Genomic DNA, 12,790 nt, shown 5'->3' on the forward strand with positions numbered 1-12,790 from the left:
GTGAATCGGAATCGGCATTTCATTTTACCGATTTTTACCAATTCGCTATTTTTTAACGAATTATTACCTACATCGGACTTTGCGAGTTCTAAATAGCGATTCGGTAAACATCGCTATTAAGAACTCGCAAATTGGGTTTTACCTACATATGGCCCCAAATCACTTCTACAGAGATTTCTATTCACTCATGAAACCCAATATTTGGCACCTTAAGTATGTGGCAGGTGAACTTTCTAGTGGCAATGTCACCACATTGTATAGACACTGATTAACATATGAGCGCTGCTGACGTATGTTTTGTATTGTGGTGATCTGCATTCGTGTGATTGACAACCAGAATACCAGTTGCTCTTTAAGGGATCTCATGCAGAGGCAGGCACCCTATGCCATACATATGCTGCTGCCCAGGGTGTTGTCACCTTTTGTCCTCCAGTGCAAGCCTTGCCAGTTGGTGCAGCTTTGGTGATTCAAGACTCTGTATCATTCTGCATCTCTGCACAGTCACATGTTGCCTTTACGCACAACTCTGCCAACCACTGACCCCTCTCTGTTTTTACTAGGCATTCCCTGGTTCCTCTTAGCCTCGCCCATTGCATTATTCGATGCATACTAGATGGTGTCTCTGCCTTGATAGATCTTATGTAGAGGCATGCACCCTACCCATATATGTGCACAGCACTCTCCAGTGCTGCCCCCATTCTCTTTAAACCTTCTTTCTCCAAAGGCAGAAGCAGGCAGTGGTGCCTTGGAGCTTAGCCACTAGCATCCTTCCATACATACTAAATTGGAACCTTGCTTTGAGAGATTTAATTTAGAACATGCACCAGAAGAAGTATGCACAGGCAGACACAAGGCTCAACAGACCAAGATCTACACTGCTTTAACTGCCATGCATGCAATCCTACTAATCAATCTTATTTCACCGATTTCAAAGTCAGCTGCTTCACCTGTTACGTTACTCCACTGCATGCAAAAAACATAGGTAAAAAGCATTATCATTTACAATGCCAATAGCTCTTACTTTGACAAATGCAAGATCGATTGCATTGCAAACGCTTGTATTTGTTTCTTTTTATTGCCTTTGTTCATGCTGTTCTTGATAAATCTTCCTCGGCTCTGTCACACAACTGTATCTTTGTTTCCAGGTCCTACTGTTAGTCTGTGTCGCCATCTTCGGATGGCCTTAGCATACAGTGGGCAGAATACTATGCATGTAGTGGGATAGTGCTTAGGCTCTAAGGTAATATGAGGTTTATTAAGAATTTTTCTCAGATTTTCTGAGAATATAACTTTTTGCATCACACCACAGTGATTTTGCAGTTTTAGTAATTTTAATATATGAAAATAGTGCATATTAGCCCTTGATTTTTGGGGGTGAGTCAGAAGATTTTCCTGGAAATTTATCTGCTGCTGTAGCTGCTGTCCGGTTCTCTCTTGATTTTGCTGTCCACTTGGAACTTAGAATAATTTCGAAGTGCATTTCTCTGTTTTATCCAATTTGCTGATAGCCTTCATAGCCTTAACTCTATATCGCTATATTTTGAATTTTTGTAATAAAACCATTTAACTATTCAGCTGATCTAGTAATCTGGTATTAAGTGGGTCCTTTAACCAAAGTTACCGAATTTCAGATTTTTTGATGTGTTGGGAGGTGAATTACCTCAGGGACACATTGCCTCATGAATTTGAGGTCTAATGCCATTCATTGAATTGTGGGCCTTCTAATTGAGGTAAATTTTGGAGTGTCGAGATTGCAGGGTCCCCGGCGCTCACACCGCTCACTGACTTCTCAATGTGCACAGAAATGTAAACGACCAGAACACATCTGTGCTAGTAACGACAAAAAGTTTGAGTAAAGTTTATGTTCTCTAGCCTACTAATTGCCTATTGATTTGATTCCTTACTTTCTGTACTTCATTGCATGCTGACAACAAACTGATTCATGTTGCTGTGATTACTTGATATACCATGCATGTTTCCTGGTACTAGTGCGCATTTTTTACTTTTATTCCAATGAATCCTAGAGATCCATTGTTTTGCTTAAGTGCCCACGTTTCCACAGGGAAAGGGTTGCCCCTAGTGTGTTTCTTCTTTATTACTTTGTTATTAGTATTATTACTTTGCTTGAGTACTACTTATTGCCACATGTACATTCCTGTGTATTGACAGTACACATTTCTTGTTGCCATGTCTACAAAATATAGCACTGAGCACTCAAGGATTGTCATCTTAGAGTACACCAACTAATCTGAATAGTGAGGCACCACCCATAAAGAGAATTATAGGCATGATTTACCTTTGAGTTTTTGAGTTGTACGAATTCCACTAGGGCAATCATGACCATTAACCTTCTGAGACAGGTACAAAGAGTACTATTATTTTTGCTAATGGTAAAAGCTGCTATTGAAAGTATACGAAATTTGAGGTAGCAAGTGTTATTAAAAAATATCTATTTTTTTAAAGTTCGCACTTCAACCTGTGGGCCGAATACCTCATCTTTATCAGTCTTTACTGTATTGTGAACCATGTTTTACATTGAAATATGATACTTCCTCCATTACCATACCTTTCTTCCTTTAACATACCTTTCTTTCTTTTCATGTGGTTTGTGTTGTGTGGTAGGGCCTATGTCCAGGTGTCATGGTAGGATGACATTTTGAATGTGATTGATCTATGGCTGTTCACTAGTTAGCAGTGCTAGGGAGCTGGCACTGAAGAACGGCACTTGGAGGCATTCTAGCTCAATGGCATGGAAATGTGTACTATACAGATGGCACTGTGGGTGGATAGCTCTGTGAAAGCTTACTTGGTTCAATGCCAGAGCAGGAGTGGATTAAGTGTCCTGTGCGTAGTATGGCACTCTGGATCTATCTGCACTTAGTGCTAACCACAAAAGTCTCTAAATTAGCCTGTGGTTGACCCTCTGGTAGCTTGCCACAAACGCATTCAGGCTTAACTTAGAAGCAATGTTTAAAGCATTTATGCATCACTCAAACAGTAATAAAGTGAAAACACAACACAAGGAAAATTCCACACCACTATAGATAAGTAGAGTACAATATAATGAATTATTTCACACCACAATGACAAAACTCCAATCAGTAGAACTGGGGATATTCAAAGATTTAATGAACTATGGTGCCTGAAAGTACAAAGTGCCACTCATAGTAAGCTGGTTGTACTAGACGGGGTGAAAGTCACAATGGAGTGTGGGCTAGATACAGGGACCAGGTTAGTCCCTCTGTAAAAAGTTGCTCTCTCGAAGTCCGGCACAAAGAGTCCAGTTCGTTGTGAAGGAGGCCGCAAGTAGCAGAGAGAGCATTTTGGATAGTCATTGTTGTAGCCTGAAGAGCAGACTGGGCTTCATGGATGGTTGACGCTGTAGTGTGAAGATCCTTGTGGGCACTGCAGACAATCGTTCCTGGAGCTTTGCGTTGGCAGTCAACACAAGGTCCTGATGCTGTTGTGTGAAGTGCACGTCTCGAGTTGCTGGTCATCGCTAGTGGTCGCTGTAGTTTGAAGAATAGTGTTCATTGGACCTTCGTGTTGGCATTGGACATGGGCAACAAGGTTTTGGTGTGATGGGCCTGTTCGCCATCATGAAGAGACCAAAACCCAACTAGTTTTCCTCAACTGATGCCACACCACGGATTCAGGATCTGGGATGCACCTCTTGGGGATCAGGTTTTCACTCCAGCAGAACCCAGCAGGACTCAGGCAGGTCCAGTTACAGGTCCAGGCAAGTCCAATGTAGCAGGTCAGCTGGGCAGTTGCGGATAGGCATCTGGAGACTGTTGAGTTCCTGTAGCTCAGAACAGGAGGCCAGCTAAGTAACCCTTGGAGTCACTCAGATAGCTTGGGATGAAGGGAGCAGGTCCAGTCTTCCTTCTCAGGCAGCAGGGCAGGCCTCAAGCATCAGAGGTAGTCCTGTGACAGCAGGGCCATCCTAGGATTGATTCTCATATGTTACTGAGTACATGGGTATATAATGCAGCAAAATGTATGTAATATGAGATAAAAGAACATGATATGGAATATGTAAGTGTACTGTTGAAACCACAGGAGCAAAATTGAATAAAAAAGGCAATAAAATATGTTGAAAAAAAAAAGCAGGGCCATCAATTTGTAGCGTCCACAGGTCCAATGTGTGTACTGAAAAATGGGTCAGAAGGTCCTAGTTTTATACCTGGTGCCAGATGTGGAAGTATCTTCTGGAATTATCCTGCCCCCCTGTCCTGTTCCTGGGATGTCTGGGAGCCCAATAGGCTAGTGTGAAGTTCTTTGTGTGTGGCTGAGGCAGTGTCTTTGAAGTGCAAGTGGGGCAGGGAACAGCTCCACACCCCCATTCTGGCCCATCCTGCCAAAGCCCAGCCCCTCTACATTGTGGCTGCCTTGGAGGAATGCACAACGGCCAACTGGCAACTATACCTAGTCATGTGACCCAGAAAACAGGCTGCAGGCACCAAATAATTAGGGCACGAAAAGGCTAACCTCCTTAAAGTGACATTTTCAGAATTGTAACTTAAAACCCAACTCTTTACCATTGAAAAGGATTTTATATTACAGTTCTTCAGACTTCAAACATGCGCCGAAACAAAAGATTTCACATATTAAATGTAATAAGGTATTCCAATGTTATCCTATGAGAAAGGTAGGTCTCACAGTACTGAAAAATAAATGTGTGAGTTTTTCACTACCAGGATATGTAAAACCTTTTAAATACAATGCACCCAGCCCTATGGGCTGGCTAGGGCTTAATTTAGGGGTAGTTTACCTGTACTAAAAAGGGAGGTTTAAAGCTGCAATTGCAGGCCTGAGACATGGGTTAATGTGTTACTTAAGTGGGTGGCACAATAAGTGCTGAAGGCCTACTTGTAACTTTTAATTTACTAGCTCTTCGTATAAGGTATTCCACTTTACTAGGGACCTATACGTAAATTAAATATGAAAATCAAGTGTAAGAGCACAAGCACTTTAGCATTGGTTAGCAGTCCTAAAGCCAACAAAAACATATTCGGCAAAACAGGAGGGGCGAAATCAAAAAAGTCTGGGGAACTACAACCCAAGAGTGTGAGTTCTAACAGGAGGAATGAAGTGTGGAAGTACATGTGGTGTATCCTGTGGATTGATGCTGAGCAGCTGTATCAGTGAGATTACTCTGAGGCGAGAATAGCACTGTTGAAGTGTACTGGTTGAAACTCTGGTTGACAAGGCTCTGCATAAGTACACAAATAGTGGTACTCTGGGATGAAATGCCACACCTTGATACTTTTGGCCTTCCTAATGATGTGGGGACAGGTTGGGGTTTCAGTGTTGCAGGGATATGGTTCCATTGTTACCTGAGTAATATTAGAGAGAGAGAGAGAGAGAGATACAGTGTTGCCTCTGTCATGAGAGAATATTCTTCTATGTTATATGTGGAATGACAAAGGTATACTGGAGCTACTAATTCCTATACTGTAAAACAAAAGCTACTGATTTTGCATAATTGCACAACTCTGTTAGCTCTGAACCTTTAAATAAGATTGAAAACACGTATCCAAGAATCAATGGCGTAGCTTCAGGAGGAGTGTTTGGGGTGTTACAACCACCTACAAAATGTATTACGTAGTAGATAGTTGGATACAAGTGTTTCATGGTGTGACACTGCGAAGGTGCTTATCCAAGTTCTAGAAGCACTACAACTATGCCAAATTGTTAAGACTCCTACACACAATCGAGGGCATCTACTAGACCCTGTCTTTAAGAATTTGAATGATCTTGCAACAGATGGCGCAATCCCCACTCTATGGTCGGACCATCACTTAGTCTCCTTTTGGCGTGAAGTTCCTAAAACATCAGCCAAGCAGCACCCCTCTCAATAATCTAGGTGTTAATGGTCCAAGCTCAATGTAAGGGAATAGACAGAGACTAAATGAATCGGTTCCCACACCAAATGGTGACAGAGTGAAAAGATACAACATATTTCAGAGATAACTTAATGACTCCTTAGAGCCCCAAATCCCCTGTAAACTTGCTAAACCCAATCAGAAAAAAAGATAGCGCCCCTTGGCATACTTCAGAGCTGACTCTGTTAAAAAGAGAAGCAAAAAAGAGGGGGAGAGAAGGGAGGAAAGATTACAACGACAGCAGCAAGCACTGCAATAAAGCAGCTATAAAATAAACTACAAACAAGCCATAAGATGCCAGAATTGCTTAATTCAAGGAGAAAATAGAGAATGCCCCCAACTTGTCCAAAGAACTATTCAAGGTAATTAATGACCTCATGAATCTTCCTTCTTGCTCCGCCGGTCCCCCACCTTCAATTGAGCACTGCAACATGTTTGCTAACTTTTTTCTTAACAAAGTTAACAAAATCTTTAACTTTCTTCCATGATCTGCCTTATCTAATGTTATTGCCCCAGCTAGGCAGTGGTCAGTTCCCAACCTGTCGGCTTTTCCCGCAGTGAACACCAAAACCAATCTGTGAGAACAGTATTGAATGACTGGAAGCCTTCTTGGGAAACAGAAGTTTCCAGGTGTGCGAAGGCTCACTATTCTCAGCTCTCTATCCTTTACAGTGTGGAGTGCCACAGGGCTCATCTCTGAGCCCCACCCTTTTTCAAATCTTTTTTTATTGAAGAAAATCAAGAGAGTGTGTTCAAATAGTAAGATAGGCAGCATATATCAGGCATCTAAATACTCAAATGACAACATTGTCATAACAATCAAAGTAACCTAAGCTGCATTAGGTGTGTGGCCAGGGAGATCTCTAGGCATTGGATCAGCCGAGTAGCAAGATATTAAGGCAAACAAAGGTGTGACAAGGTGCGCACCAGCAATAAATGAAGATACACTCAAAAGAAAGAAAGTGAGAAATAGAACAAAAGCGAAAAATAAGTGTAGGTCAGGGATAAGGCAATATGAAGCATGGTCGATTAAGAGAAGGATAAGGACAAGGGGGTGTCTCGAGCAGAAGCTATAGAGATTATTTATGGGGGTCTGAGTAGTGCAAATTGATGGCACAGTGGGGGGGGAGTCAGTCTCCCCCTCTGAGGTGGGATCACCAGATCCAGGAGAGATGTGTCCAGATAGTTGAAGATCTTTGAGCCGAGGTGGTGTGAACCTGGAATATTCCATTCTGGAGAAATAATCTATTACGGGTTGCCAGATGTGAGCAAATTTGTTCTCAGTGTTTGTTTCCCTGTGGATAAAAGCTCCATGGCCATGACATGCCAAAGACGTGTGAACCATTGGGAAATCGGTGGTGCAGGAGGCTTCTTGCAGTGCAGAGCAAATAGTTGTTTAGCAACGCCTAACTTTTGAGCTATAAGGCGCCAATCAGAATGCGTCATGGCTGTCAATGTTAGAAGGCGAATGCCCAGTATGATGGTATTGCATGAGTTCAGGAGAAGGAAGCCTATAGTTCCTTTGATGTCGCTTCGAGCCTCTTTCCAATACATGCTGAGAAGGGGGCAGGACCACCAGATATGGAAGAAATCACCAGTCGTTGTTTGGCAGCACCAGCAGTGGGGAGAGGAAGTGGGAAACATTCTCTGTATTCATATTGGTGTGTAGTATCACCTGGTCATTAATTTGTAGGCAGTTTCACACTGGGAAATACTCCTGTGAATCTTGGGGATGTCACCCCAGAGTTGCTCCCATTGTTTCTGTGAGCTATCTTCTGTGGAATCAGCCTGCCAGTAATCTTGGGGATGTCACCCCAGAGTTGCTCCCATTGTTTCAGTGAGATACCTTCTGTGGAATCAGCCTGCCAGTGTGCCCAGTAGTTGTGTGGATGAACAGCGGTGGAGTGTTGTAGCATCTGGTAAGTGCAAGAGATCAGTCCCCGCGTCTAGTCAAAAGATCTAACCAGTAGTTCAAAAGGGGTGAGTTGTCATGTCACCCCTTGTGTTATAAGAGGTTGAAGCAAACAGTGTTGCAGTTTGTAGTACTGCAGGCGGGCAGTGTCAGTGTTTGATCTGGGGGTCTCTAGTTGGCAGAGGTAAGTACCTTTGTCCAAATAGGGACCCTTGCTTCTAGCCAGGGTAAGGGGGATACACACTGTTGATAACCTCTGCTCACCCCCTTGGTAGCTTGGCACGAGCAGACAGGCTTATCCCCAAGGCAATATGTAAAGTATATGTACCAACACTCACAGTAATATAGTGAAACACCACAAATGGACGCTACACAAGTTGTTTTATAAAAATATAAATCACTTTATATAGATTAGGCAGATCAAAACGACATAAAAATCACATACACTATCAATCTCTTCCAATAATGGGTTGTCAATAAAAAGGTTTACTGTAATAATTTTCTTTTGTAGCAAATGTTCACTTTGTCAAAATGTACTTGTCAGAATAAAAGTATTGGTTGAGCCTCCTGCTCCTAGCTTGTGGAAGTCCCTCTTAAAATGTAAATAAGGTGCTCCTTAATGATAAAATTGCCCCCATTGTAGCACAGAATGTGCTATGCCTGTGTGCTCAATTTCACTGTGTGGGAATCACCCTTTTCACAAGCGCGAGCCCCCCAGTCACCAAAAGGACACTGTCTTAAATATTGCCCTCGCTTTCAAATCCCAGAAGGACGCTGTCCTTAATATTGCCCCCGCTGTACTCTGTTTTGAATCAGGGAAATCACTTCCTCGTGAGTGTGCGTGTGCGCGGAAGCCACCCAAAAGGATTTAACTATTCTCAACGCGGGCTGCCGGCAACAACGCGTCAGCACACACAGTTCCCCCAACGCCGGCTTCGGTCCCAGATCGGAGCCGGTTACCTTTTCACTATGAAGGGGAATTTGGCAGTCCGTGCGGATCCTCGGCTTCAGATACAGTGCCGTCGTCAAGGAGCGAGGAGACGCCTCGCGCTTCCTCCAATCCCTGCACGGCTCCGTCCTGACGAGCCCCTCTGTTGCTAGGCGATGCACCGCGCTGAATCCAATCTCAGTGCGGCTTTCCCCTGACGTCGGCACTGATTGGGAACGGTGCTGGCGAGGCTTCTGGGCCGGCGGCTGTGATGTTTCCGCACACAGTGCTTCTCTTCTTCCTCTTACTGGGCCGGCGGCGGTGATCTCGGACCCTTGGTGACGGTCTCGGGTAGTGCATGGGCACGCATTCTCGAGCACCGAGTCAGTTGTTCAGGAGGCACGGCAAACCTCCCACAGAGCTCTGCTCTGTGCCGATAGCACACCAAGTTAATCACATGCAGGCAGGCAGGCAGGGCAGGGCAGAGATCACGAGGCCACAAGTAGTGCGCAGCAACACGCAGTCAGCGCCAACACAATGGTTCCTTCTGCAAACCTTTGTGTCCCTGAGTTGCTAACAGGAGACCAGCTCTTCCCAGGCCCTTGGAGATAGGTGGACTTCAGAGGGGGGCAAAGCACACAGCACAGCAGACAGTCCCTTGGTCCTCTTCCTCAGCAATCACAGCAACTGCTAGTCAGCTCCCAGACACTCAGCAATGGCAGCACTTTTCCTCAGTCTTCCTGGCTGTTCTTCTTTGGCAGGGATCCCTTCTTGATCACGAAGTTTCCTAATCTAATTTTACAGGGGTCTCAACTCTTCTTTTATACACCAAAAGTCTTTGTTCTTCCTGTGTGAGGGGTCCTGGACCCAGTCCGAACCAGTTCTGGGTGCACTCTGCCAGGGCACATCTTCTTCCTTTCTGGGTGTGGGTCAGGGCCATCAGACACACCGCAGGGGGTGGAGCCAGCATTGTGGAAGGTAGGCACAGCCATATTCAGACCCAGGTGCTACTCCTCCCCACCACTCTACATGCAGATGGGTCTATTCAGCCTAGTGCTGACTCACCCAGTCTCCTGGAGCCACCCCAGCCCCTGTCACTCAAAAACCAAACAGTCAATCCACAAACAGGCAGAGGCACACAGAAAGGCTGAACAAGAAAATAGCAACTTTCTAAAAGTGCTATTTCCAAACCTAGAATTTAAAAACCATCTTCACTAGAAGCTGTGTTATTAAATTCTGAGTTCAGGGATACCAAATTTCATATGTCGATCTTGCCGTTGTGGGAAGATATGCAGGTAAACATGTTACACAGCATTCCCCATGTTATCCTATGGGCAAGATAGCCTTTCAATAGTAAAAAACGAAATTGGCAGTATTTCACTATCAGGACATGTTACCCACACTAGTACATGTCCTACCTTTCACATACACTGCACCCTGCCCAGGGGGGTACCTTGTATATAATATACAAACAATTGCTATAGAGGGATAAATCTCTCTTTTATTTTTGCACAAGAGTTTATAAATTACCTTGGCAAAACACTATTTCTTATAGCAAATTCAATGATTATTTTTCAGGTGCAAATATCCATCAGTGAGCATCAGAATGAATTATACACAAAACTAGACAAATTCATCACAAGTATTCAAAAATAAATTGCAAGACAATCCATATATACATAATCATATATACAAAAAATACATCACATATATTCTCCCATAACTACTTCTTAAAAAGGTACACTTCTCCATCTCAGTGATACATTCAAAGGTAGTCCTCTTGGCATCAGAGGTGTCATCCCTCTATCTTAATTTATTATACCAAATAACTAATGTTTTAATTGAAACAATAGGCGGACTCCTCCTTCGTCTGTGTGTCGACTTGGTCGCGTTTCAGCCTCCACTTTCTTATTGGCTTCCTCAGGACGGGGGTACACTCTACAACAATGGTTAAACTTATATAAATCATATGTTCTATCATACTTCACTCTATCCCTTATTTGCCCATGCAGTGCTCGGAAGGAAGGAGACGTCTCAAGAATTCAGTGACTCTAACTCAAAAAATCTATAATCTATAAAAAAATCTATAATCTATAAAAATATATCTCTAAAGCAATCAATCAAAAGTGACAAAATCAAATGGAACCGCACCACACCGGCGGGACGCTCCGGGAGGAGGAATACTCAGGTGTGGGTGTAAAAAGATAAGATACGTCAACACCACATGCACATACACACCGGTAATGTGACTGTGTGCCAAAATAACCCAGCTTCATCATGCCATATCTCAATTAAAACCAGAAGTATACCTGTATGCAGTCCAAATTAATCAAACTTCAGAGCAAATAGACATCTGCTTTGGCCCCATTCATCAATCTCGTAATCCTACAATAATGGACAATTACTTATAGAAAACTCTTATCAATCTCATTTTGCGGATTATATCATTAATCATGTGGTACTTAATTCAATACCTCTGATAACTTGCTTCATCTATAGGGGACCTGGCATTCTTCACATGATTCGTCGTAACCTCAGGTCACTACAAGGAAAGAAACGAATATACTATCTGTAGATAGCAAATCTATGTCTTTATATACACACCACCTAATCTCTCCCAATTGAAACTACCTTCCCAGTGGGTCGAAGGATCCAAACTTACATTAAATTTAAACCAAGTCGCTGCGCAGTCGTCCGGCATTTCCTCCTCTCGCTTCAATCTGCAGGCACTGCTTGAACTTCCGGGACGTGTATGAATACGTATGCGCGTGATCGCGTCATACGTTCCCGGGCTATAGATATAAACAAAGGGCTGATCTCTACGCTATGCTTGGGTTAACGAACTACTAAGTAGTATCGACCTTCGACAAGATACTCAATGCCCCAGATTCAGTACATCTCCAAAAATAATAATTAAATAAAAACCTCCCTTAGACTCCACATCAAATACGTAGCTCAAACATTTGTTTTGTCTAAAAAACATAATAATAACACAAACTAACTAATTCTTTCTCCTATCTTCTTAAATGTCACCTGGGCTCTAAGCTCCTCACCCTGCACATAAAATATGCGTGTGTGTTTCTGTGTAACATAACCTTCATGTTAAATCCCCATTTTGGCGTCGCCATTCTGTATAGTATCAACCTTATTTCTGACTGTTATAAATTCGTTAGGTGGTACTCATCGCTCCCACTGTTAATATCCATCCATCACAATGTAATTTATCAAGGAGAATTCTCAACGAGGAAATATCCAAGTAATTTCTCAAGACCAAGAAGTAGGTCACACATCTCATGCAAGTCCAAAAATTTGACAATGGAATCTCCAAGGCATTTATCAGAACTTAGTGGTAAATCACACGTCTCCTGTAAGTGCAAAAAATGTAATATATGACATCTAAAAACAAAAAGTCTCGTGAATTCCAATGCACTGTATGTTAAAACACATGGGCTTACATTCTGACAAGGAAGCTAAAGCCTCACTTCCTAGTATTTAATCTCTTATTTGCCCAGTTATATTTGCAGACAAGGAGAGAAGATAAAATCACATTCGTCTGAATGATTCAAATGCATCCCTGGTTAGATGTTTTATACCTGATAACTGACGAATAGGAATGCCTCTTTCTCCTTTAAATCAAGGCCCATAATTCATCTCTCTCATTCAGACCCTCTGTCGCTGTATGGTATCTTTCAATGAGTTGCGCTTCTATGCGATTTAGCCTCATTTCCAATTCTCCTTTGTTGCTTGCCTTAATTACAGCTAAGACTGTCCACTCTATGTCATTCTCGCTATGGCCAGACTCAACATAATGTTGTACGAGTGGGGCTCCCTGGATTTTACATCTAATGCGGAATTTATGTTGTAAAATCCGCATCTTAACCATTTGCGTTGTGTGCCCAATGTACATCTTCCCGCAGGGACAGGTCACAGCATACACCACATTTTTGGTGTTACAATTGGAGAATGCTTGCATCACATGTTCCTTGTTATTGATCATCAGTGCTTTGGAGTCGCTTGTAGTGGCGCAGGCGACGCAATTATTACAATGGTAATGCCCTATAA

This window comes from Triturus cristatus, chromosome 6 (genome assembly GCF_964204655.1).
Source record: "Triturus cristatus chromosome 6, aTriCri1.1, whole genome shotgun sequence".
Taxonomy (NCBI): domain Eukaryota; kingdom Metazoa; phylum Chordata; class Amphibia; order Caudata; family Salamandridae; genus Triturus; species Triturus cristatus.